The sequence below is a fragment of the Heterodontus francisci genome, unplaced genomic scaffold (assembly GCF_036365525.1).
Source record: "Heterodontus francisci isolate sHetFra1 unplaced genomic scaffold, sHetFra1.hap1 HAP1_SCAFFOLD_50, whole genome shotgun sequence".
Lineage (NCBI taxonomy): Eukaryota > Metazoa > Chordata > Chondrichthyes > Heterodontiformes > Heterodontidae > Heterodontus > Heterodontus francisci.
Window position 1 is genome coordinate 14,497,511 of NW_027140867.1, and position 18,299 is coordinate 14,515,809.

Sequence of the window (18,299 nt, forward strand, 5' to 3'; positions counted from 1 at the left end):
ACCAAATAACAAAGACATACACTGATAACCAGTAACACAGGCAGACACTTACACCAAGTAACAAAGACATACATTGATACCCAGTAACACAGACACACACTTACACCAAGTAACACAGACATACACTGACACCAAGTAACAAAGACATACACTTACACCAAGTAACAAAGACATACACTGACACCAAGTAACAAAGACATACACTGATACCCAGTAACACAGACACACACTTACACCAAGTAACAAAGACATACACTGATACCCAGTAACACAGACACACACTTAGACCAAGTAACAAAGACAGATACTGATACCCAGAAACACAGACACACACATACACAATGTAACAAAGACATACACTGACACCAGGTAACAAAGACATACACTGACACCCAGTAACACAGACACACGCGGACACCAGGTAACAAAGACACACACTTACACCAAGTAACACAGACACACACTGACACCCAGTAACACAGACACACACTTACACCAAGTAACAAAGACATACACTGACAACAAGTAACAAAGACATACACTTACACCAAGTAACAAAGACATACACTGACACCAAGTAACACAGACATACACTGACACCAGGTCACAAAGACAGACAATTACACCAAGTAACAAAGACATACACTTACACCAAGTATTTTGACATACACTGACACCAAGTAACAAAGACATACACTGATACCCAGTAACACAGACATACACTTACACCAAGTCACAAAGACATACACTGATAACCAGTAACACAGACACACACTTACACCAAGTTACAAAGACATACACGGATACCCAGAAACACAGACACACACTTACACCAAGTAACAAAGACACACACTTACACCAAGTAACACAGACATACACTGACACCAGGTAACATAGACAGACAATTACACCAAGTAACAAAGACATACACTTACACCAAGTATTTTGACATACACTGACACCCAGTAACAAAGACATACACTGACACCAAGTCACAAAGACATACACTGATACCCAGTAACACGGTCACGCACTTACACCAGGTAACACAGACATATACTGACACCAAGTAACAAAGACATACACTGATACCCAGTAACACAGACACACACTTACACCAAGTAACAAAGACTGACACTGATACCCAGTAACACAGACACACACTGACACCAATTAACAAATTCATACAGTGACACCCAGTAACAAAGACATACACTGACACCCAGTAACACAGACACGCTTGGACACCAAGTAACAAAGACACACACTTACACCAAGTAACACAGACACACACTGACACCCAGTAACACAGACACACACTTACACCAAGTAATACAGTCATACACTGACACCAAGTAACAAAGACATACACTGATACCCAGTAACACAGGCACACACTTACACCAAGTAACACAGACATACAATGATACCAAGTAACAAAGACATACACTGACACCAAGTAAAAAAGACATACACTTACACCAAGTAACAAAGACACACTTACACCAAGTAACACAGACAAACACTGACACCAAGTAACAAAGACAGACAATTACACCAAGTAACAAAGACATACACTGAAACCCAGTAACACAGACACACACTTACACCAAGTAACAAAGACATACACTGACACCAAGTCACAAAGACCTAGACTGACACCCAGTAACAAAGACATACACTGACACCAAGTCACAAAGACATACACTGATACCCAGTAACACAGACACACACTTACACCAAGTAAGACAGACATAAACTGACACCAAGTAACAAAGATATACACTGATACCCAGTAACACAGACACACACTTACACCAACTAACAAAGACATACATTGACACCCAGTAACACAGACACACAATTACGCCAAGTAACAAAGACATACACTGACACGAAGTAACAAAGACATACACTTACACCAAGTACCACAGACATACACTGACACCAAGTAACAAAGACATACACTGATACCCAGTAACACAGACACACACTTACACCAAATAACACAGACATACACTGACACCAAGTAACAAAGACAGACACTGATACTCAGTAAAACAGACACACACTTACACCAAGTAACAAAGAATACACTGACACCCAGTAACAAAGGCATACACTGACACCCAGTAACACAGACACACACGGACACCAAGTAACAAAGACACACACTTACCCCAAGTAACACAGACACACATTGACACCCAGTAACACAGACACACACTTACACCAAGTAACAAAGACATACACTGACACGAAGTAACAAAGACATACACTTACACCAAGTACCACAGACATACACTGACACCAAGTAACAAAGACATAAACTGATACCCAGTAACACAGACACACACTTACACCAATTAACAAAGACATACAATGACACCCAGTAACGAAGACATACACTGACACCCAGTAACACAGACACACACGGACACCAAGTAACAAAGACACACACTTACACCAAGTAACACAGATACACACTGACACCCAGTAACACAGACACACACTTACACCAAGTAACATAGATATACACTGACACGAAGTAACAAAGACATACACTGATACCCAGTAACACAGGCACACACTTACACCAAGTAACAGAGACATACACTGACACCAAGTAACAAAGACATACACAGACACCAAGTAACAAAGACATACACTTACACCAAGTAACAAAGACACAACACTTACACCAAGTAACACAGACATACACTGACACCCAGTAACAAAGACAGACAATTACACCAAGTAACAAAGACACACACTTACACCAAGTATTTTGACATACACTGACACCAAGTAACAAAGACATACACAGATACCCAATAACACAGATACACACTTACACCAAGTAACAAAGACATACACTGACACCAAGTCACTAAGACACACACTGACACCCAGTACCAAAGACATACACTGACAACAAGTCACAAAGACATACACTGATACCCAGTAACACAGACACACACTTACACCAAGTAAGACAGACATAAACTGACACCAAGCAACAAAGACATACACTGATACCCAATAACACAGAGACACACTTACACCAAGTAACAAAGACAGACATTGATACTCAGTAACACAGACACACACTTACACCAAGTAACAAAGAATACACTGAAACCCAGTAACAAAGACATACACTGACACCCAGTAACACAGACACACACGGACACCAAATAACAAAGACACACACTTACACCAAGTAACACAGACACACACAGACACCCAGTAACACAGACAAACACTTACACCAAGTAACAAAGACATACACTGACAACAAGTAACAAAGACATACACTGATACCCAGTAACACCGACACTCACTCACACCAAGTCACAAGACATACACTGATACCCAGTAACACAGACACACACTTACACCAAGTAACACAGACACACACTTACACCAAGTAACAAAGACATACACTGATACCCAGTAACACAGACACACACTTAGACCAAGTAACAAAGACAGATACTGAGATCCAGTAACACAGACACACACTTACACCATGTAACAAAGACATACACTGACACTAGGTAACAAAGACATACACTGACACCCAGTAACACAGACACACACGGACACCAAGTAACAAAGACAAACACTTACACCAAGTAACAAAGACACACACTGACACCCAGTAACACAGACACACACTTACACCAGGTAACAAAGTCATACACTGACAACAAGTAACAAAGACATACACTTACACCAAGTAACAAAGACATACACTGACACCAAGTAACAAAGACATACACTGATACCAAGTCACAAAGACATACACTTACACCAAGTAACCCAGACATACACTGACACCAAGTAACAAAGACATACAACTGCACCAAGTAACAAAGACATACACTGACACCAAGTAACAAAGACATACACCGACAACAAGTAACAAATACATACACTGACACCAAATAACAAAGACATACACTGATAACCAGTAACACAGACACACACTTACACCAAGTCACAAAGACATACACTGAAAGCAAGTCACAAAGACATACACTGATACCCAGCAACACAGACACACACTGACACCAAGTAACAAAGACAGACAATTACACCAAGTAACAAAGACATACACTTACACCAAGTATTTTGACATACACTGACACCAAGTAACAAAGACATACACTGATACCCAGTAACACAGACACACACTTACACCAAGTAACAAAGACATACACTGATACCCAGTAACACAGACACACACTGACACCAAGTAACACAGACATACACTGACACCAAGTAACAAAGACAGACACTGATACCTAGTAACGCAGACACACACTTACACCAAGTAACAAAGACATACACTGACACCCATTAACAAAGACATTCCCTGACACCCAGTAACACGGACACACACGGACAACAAGTAACAAAGACACACACTTACACAAAGTAACACAGACACACACTGGCACCCAGTAACACAAACAAACACACTGACACCAAGTAACACAGAAATACACTGACACCAAGTAACAAAGACATACACTGATACCCAGTAACACAGGCACACTCTTACACCAAGTAACAAAGATAGGCACTGACACCCAGTAACACAGACACACACTTTCACCAAGTAACAAAGACATACACTGACACCCAGTAACACAGACACACACGGACACCAAGTAACAAAGACAAACACTTACACCAAGTAACACAGACACACACTGACACCCAGTAACACAAACAAACACACTGACACCCAGTAAAACAGACACACACTGACACCAATTAACAAAGACATACACTGACACCCAGGAACACAGACACACACTGACACCAAGTAACAAAGACACACTCTTACACAAAGTAACAAAGACATACACTGACACCAAGTAACAAAGACACACACTTACACCAAGTAACAAAGACATACACTTACACCAAGTAACAAAGACAGACACTGACAGCAAGTAACAAAGACATACACTGACACCAAGTAACACAGCCACACACTTACACCAACTAACAAAGACATACACTGACACCCAGGAACAAAGACATACACTGACACCAAGTAACAAAGACATACGCTTACACCAAGTAACAAAGACACACTCTTACACCAAGTAACACAGACATTCACTGACACCAAGTAACAAAGACATACACTGACACCAAGTAACAAAGACATACGCTTACACCAAGTAACAAAGACACACACTTACACCAAGTAACACAGACATACACTGACACCAATTAACAAAGACAGACAATTACACCAAGTAACAAAGACATACACTTACACCAAGTATTTTGACATACACTGACACCAAGTAACAAAGACATACACTGATACCCAGAAACACAGACGCACACTTACACCAAGTAACAAAGACATACACTGACACCAAGTCACAAAGACACACACTGACACCCAGTAACAAAGACATACACTGACACCTAGTAACACAGCCACACACTTACACCAAGTAACAAAGACATACACTGACACCCAGTAACAAAGACATACACTGACACCAAGTCACAAACACAGACACTGACACCAAGTAACAAAGACATACACTTACACCAAGTAACAAAGACATACACTGATACCCATTAACATACACACTGACACCCAGTTAGAAACACGCACTGACCCCTAGTAAAACAGACACACACTTACACCAAGTAACACAGACATACACTGACACCAACTAACAAAGACACACACTGACACCCAGTAACAAAGACATACACTGACACCAAGTAACACAGCCACACACTTACACCAAGTAACAAAGACATACACTGACACCAAGTAACAAAGACATACACTTACACCAAGTAACAAAGACACACACTTACACCAAGTAACACAGACATACACTGACACCAAGTAACAAAGACACACACTTACACCAAGTAACAAAGACATACACTGACACCAAGTAACAAAGACATACACCGAGAACAAGTAACAAATACATACACTGACACCAAGTAACACAGCCATACACTGACAGCAAGTAACAAAGACAGACAATTACATCAAGTAACAAAGACATACACTTACACCAAGTATTTTGACATACACTGACACCAAGTAACAAAGACATACACTGATACCCAGTAACACAGACACACACTTACACCAAGTAACAAAGACATACACTGATACCCAGTAACACAGACACACACTGACACCAAGTAACACAGACATACACTGACACCAAGTAACAAAGACAGACACTGATACCCAGTAACGCAGACACACACTTACACCAAGTAACAAAGACATACACTGACACCCATTAACAAAGACATTCCCTGACACCCAGTAACACGGACACACACGGACAACAAGTAACAAAGACACACACTTACACCAAGTAACACAGACACACACTGGCACCCAGTAACACAAACAAACACACTGACACCAAGTAACACAGAAATACACTGACACCAAGTAACAAAGACATACACTGATACCCAGTAACACAGGCACACTCTTACACCAAGTAACAAAGATAGGCACTGACACCCAGTAACACAGACACACACTTACACCAAGTAACAAAGACATACACTGACACCCAGTAACACAGACACACACGGACACCAAGTAACAAAGACAAACACTTACACCAAGTAACACAGACACACACTGACACCCAGTAACACAAACAAACACACTGACACCCAGTAAAACAGACACACACTGACACCAATTAACAAAGACATACACTGACACCCAGGAACACAGACACACACTGACACCAAGTAACAAAGACACACTCTTACACAAAGTAACAAAGACATACACTGACACCAAGTAACAAAGACACACACTTACACCAAGTAACAAAGACATACACTTACACCAAGTAACAAAGACAGACACTGACAGCAAGTAACAAAGACATACACTGACACCAAGTAACACAGCCACACACTTACACCAACTAACAAAGACATACACTGACACCCAGGAACAAAGACATGCACTGACACCAAGTAACAAAGACATACGCTTACACCATGTAACAAAGACACACTCTTACACCAAGTAACACAGACATTCACTGACACCAAGTAACAAAGACATACACTGACACCAAGTAACAAAGACATACGCTTACACCAAGTAACAAAGACACACACTTACACCAAGTAACACAGACATACACTGACACCAATTAACAAAGACAGACAATTACACCAAGTAACAAAGACATACACTTACACCAAGTATTTTGACATACACTGACACCAAGTAACAAAGACATACACTGATACCAAGTCACAAAGACATACACTTACACCAAGTAACCCAGACATACACTGACACCAAGTAACAAAGACATACAACTACACCAAGTAACAAAGACACACAATTACACCAAGTCAGAAAGACATACACAGATACCCAGTAACAAATACATACACTGACACCAAATAACAAAGACATACACTGATAACCAGTAACACAGACACACACTTACACCAAGTCACAAAGACATACACTGAAAGCAAGTCACAAAGACATACACTGATACCCAGCAACACAGACACACACTGACACCAAGTAACAAAGACAGACAATTACACCAAGTAACAAAGACATACACTTACACCAAGTATTTTGACATACACTGACACCAAGTAACAAAGACATTCACTGATACCCAGTAACACAGACACACACTTACACCAGGTAACAAAGACATACACTGATACCCAGTAACACAGACACACACTGACACCAAGTAACACAGACATACACTGACACCAAGTAACAAAGACAGACACTGATACCCAGTAACGCAGACACACACTTACACCAAGTAACAAAGACATACACTGACACCCATTAACAAAGACATTCCCTGACACCCAGTAACACGGACACACACGGACAACAAGTAACAAAGACACACACTTACACAAAGTAACACAGACACACACTGGCACCCAGTAACACAAACAAACACACTGACACCAAGTAACACAGAAATACACTGACACCAAGTAACAAAGACATACACTGATACCCAGTAACACAGGCACACTCTTACACCAAGTAACAAAGATAGGCACTGACACCCAGTAACACAGACACACACTTACACCAAGTAACAAAGACATACACTGACACCCAGTAACACAGACACACACGGACACCAAGTAACAAAGACAAACACTTACACCAAGTAACACAGACACACACTGACACCCAGTAACACAAACAAACACACTGACACCCAGTAAAACAGACACACACTGACACCAATTAACAAAGACATACACTGACACCCAGGAACACAGACACACACTGACACCAAGTAACAAAGACACACTCTTACACAAAGTAACAAAGACATACACTGACACCAAGTAACAAAGACACACACTTACACCAAGTAACAAAGACATACACTTACACCAAGTAACAAAGACAGACACTGACAGCAAGTAACAAAGACATACACTGACACCAAGTAACACAGCCACACACTTACACCAACTAACAAAGACATACACTGACACCCAGGAACAAAGACATACACTGACACCAAGTAACAAAGACATACGCTTACACCAAGTAACAAAGACACACTCTTACACCAAGTAACACAGACATTCACTGACACCAAGTAACAAAGACATACACTGACACCAAGTAACAAAGACATACGCTTACACCAAGTAACAAAGACACACACTTACACCAAGTAACACAGACATACACTGACACCAATTAACAAAGACAGACAATTACACCAAGTAACAAAGACATACACTTACACCAAGTATTTTGACATACACTGACACCAAGTAACAAAGACATACACTGATACCCAGAAACACAGACGCACACTTACACCAAGTAACAAAGACATACACTGACACCAAGTCACAAAGACACACACTGACACCCAGTAACAAAGACATACACTGATACCAAGTAACACAGCCACACACTTACACCAAGTAACAAAGACATACACTGACACCCAGTAACAAAGACATACACTGACACCAAGTCACAAACACAGACACTGACACCAAGTAACAAAGACATACACTTACAGCAAGTAACTAAGACATACACTGACACCAAGTAACAAAGACATACACTTACACCAAGGAACAAAGACACACACTTACACCAAGTAACACAGATACACACTGACACCCAGTAACACAGACACACACTTACACCAAGTAACACAGACATACACTGACACCAAGTAACAAAGACACACACTTACACCAAGTAACAAAGACATACACTGACACCAAGTAACACAGCCATACACTGACAGCAAGTAACAAAGACAGACAATTACATCAAGTAACAAAGACATACACTTACACCAAGTATTTTGACATACACTGACACCAAGTAACAAAGACATACACTGATACCCAGTAACACAGACACACACTTACACCAAGTAACAAAGACATACACTGATACCCAGTAACACAGACACACACTGACACCAAGTAACACAGACATACACTGACACCAAGTAACAAAGACAGACACTGATACCCAGTAACGCAGACACACACTTACACCAAGTAACAAAGACATACACTGGCACCCATTAACAAAGACATTCCCTGACACCCAGTAACACGGACACACACGGACAACAAGTAACAAAGACACACACTTACACCAAGTAACACAGACACACACTGGCACCCAGTAACACAAACAAACACACTGACACCAAGTAACACAGAAATACACTGACACCAAGTAACAAAGACATACACTGATACCCAGTAACACAGGCACACTCTTACACCAAGTAACAAAGATAGGCACTGACACCCAGTAACACAGACACACACTTACACCAAGTAACAAAGACATACACTGACACCCAGTAACACAGACACACACGGACACCAAGTAACAAAGACAAACACTTACACCAAGTAACACAGACACACACTGACACCCAGTAACACAAACAAACACACTGACACCCAGTAACACGGACACCAAGTAACAAAGACACACACTTACACCAAGTAACACAGACACACACTGACACCCAGTAACACAAACAAACACACTGACACGATGTAACACAGACATACACTGACACCAAGTAACAAAGACATCCAGTGACACCAAGTCACAAAGACACACACTGACACTCAGTAACAAAGACATACACTGACACCAAGTCACAAAGACATACACTGATACCCAGTAACACAGACACACACTTACACCAAGTAACACAGACATACACTGACACCAAGTAACAAAGACATACACTGATACCCAGTAACACATATACACACTTACACCAAGTAACAAAGACAGACACTGATACCCAGTAACACAGACACACACTTACACCAAGTAACAAAGACATACACTGACACCCAGTAACAAAGACATACACTGACACCAAGTAACAAAGACATACACTTACACCAAGTAACAAAGACACACACTTACACCAAGTAATACAGACATACACTAACACCAAGTAACAAAGACAGCGAATTGCACCAAGTAACAAAGACATACACTTACACCAAGTATTTTGACATACACTGACACCAAGTAACAAAGACATACACTGATACCCAGTAACACAGACACACACTTACACCAAGTAACAAAGACATCCACTGACACCAAGTCACAAAGACACACACTGACACCCAGTAACACAGACACACACTTACACCAAGTAACACAGACATACACTGAAACCAAGTAACAAAGACATACACTGATACCCAGTAACACAGGCACACACTGGGGGGGCACATTGGCGCAGTGGTTGGCATCGCAGCCTCACAGTCTCCAGGGACACGGGTTCGATTCTGAGTACTGCCTGTGCGGAGTTTGCAAGTTCTCCCTGTGTCTGCGTGGGTTTCCTCCGGGTGCTCTGGTTTCCTCCCACATGCCAAAGACTTGCAGGTTGATAGGTTATCTGGCCATCATAAATTGCCCCTAGTATATGTAGGTGGTAGGGAAATATATAGGGACAGGTGGGGATGTGATAGGAATACGGGATTTGTGTAGGATTAGCATAAATGAGTTGTTGATGGTCGGCACAGACTCGGTGGGCCGAAGGGCCTGTTTAAGTGCTGTATCTCTAAACTAAACTAAATACTGACACCTAGTGTCACAGACACACACTGACACCCAGTAACACAAACAAACACACTGACACCATGTAACACAGACATACACTTACACCAAGTAACAAAGACATACACTGACACCCAGTAACAAAGACATATACTGACACCCAGTAACACAGACACACACGGACACCAAGTAACAAAGACACACACTTACACCAAGTAACACAGACACACACTTACACCAAGTAACAAAGACATACACTGACACCCAGTAACACAGACACACACGGACACCAAGTAACAAAGACACATACTTACACCAAGTAACACAGACAAACACACTGACACCAAGTAACACAGACATGCGCTGACACCAAGTAACAAATACATACACTTACACCAAGTAACAAAGCCATACACTGATACCCAGTAACACAGATACACCCTTACACCAAGTAACAAAGACATACACTAATCCAAGTAACAAAGTCATACACTGACACCCAGTAACACAGACACACACGGACACCAAGTAACAAAGACACATACTTACACCAAGTAACACAGACACACACTGACACCCAGTAACACAAACAAAGACACTGACAACAAGGAACAAAGACATCGACTTACAACAAGTAACAAAGACACACACTTGCACCAAGTAACACAGATATACACTGACACCAAGTAACAAATACATACACTTACACCAATAAACAAAGACATACACTGATACCCAGTAACACAGACACACCCTTACACCAAGTAACAAAGACATACACTAACACCAAGTCACAAAGACACACACTGACAACCAGTAACAAAGACATACACTGACACCAAGTCACAAAGACATACACTGATACCCAGTAACACAGACACACACTTACACCAAGTAACACAGACATACACTGATAACAAGTAACAAAGACATACACTGATACCCAGTAACACAGACAAACACTTACACCAAGTAACAAAGACAGACACTGATACCCAGTAACACAGACACACACTTACACCAAGTAACAAAGACATACACTGACACCCAGTAACAAAGACACACACTTACACCAAGTAACACAGAAATACACTGACACCAAGTAACAAAGACATACACTTACACCAAGTATTTTGACATACACTTACACCAAGTAACAAAGACATACACTGATACCCAGTAACACAGACACACACTTACACCAAGTAACACAGACATACACAGATACCCAGTAACACAGACACACACTTACACCAGGTAACAAAGACATACACTGACACCAAGTCACAAAGACACACACTGACACCCAGTAACACAGACACACACTTACACCAAGTAACACAGACATACACTGACACCAAGTAACACAGGCACACACTTACACCAAGTAACACAGACATACACTGACACCAAGTAACAAAGACAGACAATTGCACCAAGTAACAAAGACAAACACTTACACCAAGTATTTTGACATACACTCACACCAAGTAACAAAGACATGCACTGATACCCAGTAACACAGACACACACATACACCAAGTAACAAAGACACACACTTGCACCAAGTAACACAGACATACACTGACACCAAGTAACAAATACATACACTTACACCAATAAACAAAGACATACACTGATACCCAGTAACACAGACACACCCTTACACCAAGTAACAAAGACATACACTAACACCAAGTCACAAAGACACACACTGACAACCAGTAACAAAGACATACACTGACACCAAGTCACAAAGACATACACTGATACCCAGTAACACAGACACACACTTACACCAAGTAACACAGACATACACTGACACCAAGTAACAAAGATATACACTGATACCCAGTAACACAGACACACACTTACACCAAGTAACAAAGACAGACACTGACACCCAGTAACACAGACACACACTTACACCAAGTAACAAAGACATACACTGACACCCAGTAACAAAGACATACACTGACACCCAGTACCACAGACACACACGGACACAAAGTGACAAAGACAAACACTTACACCAAGTAACACAGACACACACTGACACCCAGTAACACAAACAAACACACTGACACCCAGTAAAACAGACACACACTGACACCAATTAACAAAGACATACACTGACACCAAGTAACAAAGACACACACTTACACCAAGTAACAAAGACATACACTTACACCAAGTAACAAAGACATACACTGACAGCAAGTAACACAGACATACACTGACACCAAGTAACACAGCCACACACTTACACCAAGTAACAAAGACATACACTGACACCAAGTCACAAGCACATACACTGACACCAAGTAACAAAGACATACAGTGACACCAAGTAACACAGCCACACACTTACACCAAGTAACAAAGACATACACTGACACCCAGTAACAAAGACCTACACTGACACCAAGTCACAAACACATACACTGACACTAAGTAACAAAGACATACACTTACACCCAGTAACACAAACAAACACACTGACACTATTTAACACAGACATACAATTACACCAAGAAACAAAGACATACACTGACACTCAGTAACAAAGACATAGACTGACACGCAGTAAGACAGACACACACGGACACAAAGTAACAAAGACACACACTTACACCAAATAACACAGACACACACTTACACCAAGTAACAAAGACATACACTTACACCAAGTAACAAAGACATACACTGACAGCAAGTAAGACAGACATACACTGACACCAAGTAAAACAGCCACACACTTACACCAAGTAACAAAGACATACACTGACACCCAGTAACAAAGACATACACTGACACCAAGTCACAAACACATACACTGACACTAAGTAACAAAGACATACACTTACACCCAGTAACACAAACAAACACACTGACACTATTTAACACAGACATACAATTACACCAAGAAACAAAGACATACACTGACACTCAGTAACAAAGACATAGACTGACACGCAGTAAGACAGACACACACGGACACAAAGTAACAAAGACACACACTTACACCAAATAACACAGACACACACTTACACCAAGTAACAAAGACATACACTGACACCAAGTAACAAAGACATACACTGACAGCAAGTAACAAAGACATACACTGACACCAAGTAACACAGCCACACACTTACACCAAGTAACAAAGACATACACTGACACCCAGTAACAAAGACATACACTGACACCAAGTCACAAACACAGACACTGACACCAAGTAACAAAGACATACACTTACACCAAGTAACAAAGTCATGCACTGATACCCAGTAACACACACACTGACACCCAGTTAGAAACACACACTGACCCCTAGTAAAACAGACACACACTTACACCAAGTAACACAGACATACACTGACACCAACTAACAAAGACATACACTGATACCCAGTAACACAGGCACACACTGGAGGGGGGGGGCACATTGGCGCTTTGGTTAGCACCGCAGCCTCACAGCTCCAGGGATCCGGGTTCGATTCTGGGTACTGCCTGTGCGGAGTTTGCAATTTCTCCCTGTGTCTGCGTGGGTTTCCTTTGGGTGCTCCGGTTTCCTCCCACATGCCAAAGACTTGCAGGTTGCTAGGTTAATTGGCCATCATAAATTGCCCCTAGTATAGGTAGGTGGTAGGGAAATATGTAGGGACAGGTGGGGACGTGATAGGAATACGGGATTAGTGCAGGATTAGTATAAATGGGTGGTTGATGGTCGGCACAGACTCGGTGCGCCGAAGGGCCTGTTCAAGTGCTGTATCTCTAAACGAAACTAAATACTGACACCGAGGGTCACAGACACACACTGACAAACAAACACACACTGACACCCAGTAACACAGACACACACAGACACCCAGTAACAAAGGCATACGCTTACACGAAGTAACAAAGACACACACTTACACCAAGTAACACAGACATACACTGATACCCAGTAACACAGACACACACTTACACCAAGTAACACAGACATACATTGACACCAAGTAACAATGACATACACTGATACCCAGTAACACAGGCACACACTGGGGGGGCACATTGGCACAGTGGTTAGCACCGCAGCATCACGGCTCCAGGGACCCGGGTTCGATTCTGGGTACTGCCTGTGCGGAGTTTGCAAGTTCTCCCTGTGTCTGCGTGAGTTTCCTCCGGGTGCTCCGGTTTCCTCCCACATGCCAAAGACTTGCAGGTTGCTATGTTAATTGGCCATCATAAATTGCCCCTAGTATAGGTAGGTGGTCGGGAAATATATAGGGACAGGTGGGGATGTGATAGGAATACGGGATTAGTGTAGGATTAGAATAAATGGGTGGTTGATGGTCGGCACAGACTCGGTGGGCCGAAGGACCTGTTTAAGTGCTGTATCTCTGAACTAAACTAAATACAGACACCTAGTGTAACAGACAGACACTCACACCCAGTAACACAAACAAACACACTGACACCATTTAACACAGACATACAATTACACCAAGTAACAAAGACATACACTGACACCCAGTAACAAAGACATACACTGACACCAAGTAACAAAGACGCGCACTTACACCAAATAACACAGAACCACACTTACACCAAGTAACAAAGACATACACTTACACCAAGTAACAAAGGCGTACACTGACTCCCAGTAACAAAGACACACACTTACACCAAGTAACACAGACACATGCTGACACCCAGTAACACAAACAAACACACTGACACCATGTAACACAGACATACACTGACACCAAGTAACAAAGACATCCAGTGACACCAAGTCACAAAGACACACACTGACTCTCAGGAACAAAGACATACACTGATACCCAGTAACACATACACACACTTACGCCAAGTAACAAAGACAGACACTGATACCCAGTAACACAGACATACACTGACACCAAGTAACAAAGACATACACTGATACCCAGTAACACATACACACACTTACACCAAGTAACAAAGACAGACACTAATACCCAGTAACAAAGACATACACTGACACCAAGTAACAAAGACATACACTTACACCAAGTAACAAAGGCACACACTTACACCAAGTAATACAGACATACACTGACACCAAGTAACAAAGACAGCGAATTACACCAAGTAACAAAGACATGCACTTACACCAAGTATTTTGACATACACTGACACCAAGTAACAAAGACATACACTGATACCCAGTAACGCAGACACACACTGACACCAAGTAACAAAGACATCCACTGACACCAAGTCACAAAGACACACACTGACACCCAGTAACACAGACACACACTTACACCAAGTAACACAGACATACACTAACACCAAGTAACAAAGACATACACTGATACCCAGTAACACAGGCACACACTGGGGGGGGGGGGGGCACATTGGCGCAGTGGTTAGCACCGCAGCCTCACAGCTCCAGGGACCCGGGTTCGATTCTGGGTACTGCCTGTGCGGAGTTTGCAAGTTCTCCCTGTGTCTGCGTGGGTTTCCTCCGGGCGCTCCGGTTTCCTCCCACATGCCAAAGACCTGCAGGTTGCTAGGTTAATTGGCCATCATAAATTGCCCCCCGTATAGGTAGGTGGTAGGGAAATATATGGGGATAGGTGGGGATGTGATAGGAATACGGGATTAGTGTAGGATTAGTATAAATGGGTGATTGATGGTCGGCACAGACTCGGTGGGCCGAATGGCATGTTTAAGTGCTGTATCTCTAAACTAAACTAAATACTGACACCTAGTGTCACTGATACACACTGACACCCAGTAACACAGAGAAACTCTGATAAACAGGAACAAAGACATACACTGACACGAAGTAACACAGAAACACACTGACACCTAGTAACAACGACATACACCGATACCAAGTCACAAAGGCATACACTGATACCCAGTCACACAGACACACACTGACACCTAGTAACAAAGACATACACTGACACCCAGTAACGAAGACATACACTTGCACCAAGTAACAAAGACATACACTGATACCCAGTAACAAAGACACACTCTTACACCAAGTAACAAAGACATACACTGACACCAAGTCACAAAGACACACACTGACACCCATAACAAAGACATACACTGACACCAAGTAACAAAGACATACACTGATACCCAGTAACAAAGACAGACACTGATACCCAGGAACAAAGACACACACGGAGACCAAGTAACAAAGAAACAGACTTATACCAAGTAACACAGACACACACTGACACCCAGCAACACAGACAAACACTTACACCAAGTAACAAAGACATACACTGCTACCCAGTAACACAGACACACACTTATACCAAGTAACACAGACATACACTGACACCAAGTAACAAAGACATACACTGTTATCCAGTAACACAGACACACACTTACACCAAGTAAAAAAGACATACACTGATACCAAGTAACACAGACAAACACTTGCACCAAGTAACAAAAACACACACTTACACCAAGTAACAAAGACATACACTGATACTCAGGAACACAGACACACACTTACACCAAGTAACACAGACACACACTTACACCAAGTAACAAAGACATAAACTTACACCAAGTAACACAGACATACACTGTCACCAAGTAACAAAGAAATACAGTTACACCAAATAACAAAGACACACACTTACACCAAGTAACACAGATATACACTGACACCAAGTAACACAGACATACACTGACACCAAGTAACAAAGACATACAATTACACCAAGTAACAAAGACACACACTTACACCAAGTAACACAGATCTTCACTGACACCAAGTAACAAAGACATGCACTGACACCCAGTAACACAGACACACACGGACACCAAGTAACAAAGACACACACTTACACCAAGTAACACAGACACCCACTCACGCCCAATAACACAGACACAAACTAACACCAAGTAACACAGACATACACTGACACCAAGTAACAAAGACATACACTGATACCCAGTAACACAGCCTAACACTTACACCAAGTAACACAGACATACACTGACACCAAGTAACAAAGACATACACTGATACCCAGGAACACAGACACACACTTACACCAAGTAACACAGACACACACTTACACCAAGTAACAAAGACATACACTTACACCAAGTAACCCAGACATACACTGACACCAAGTAACAAAGACAT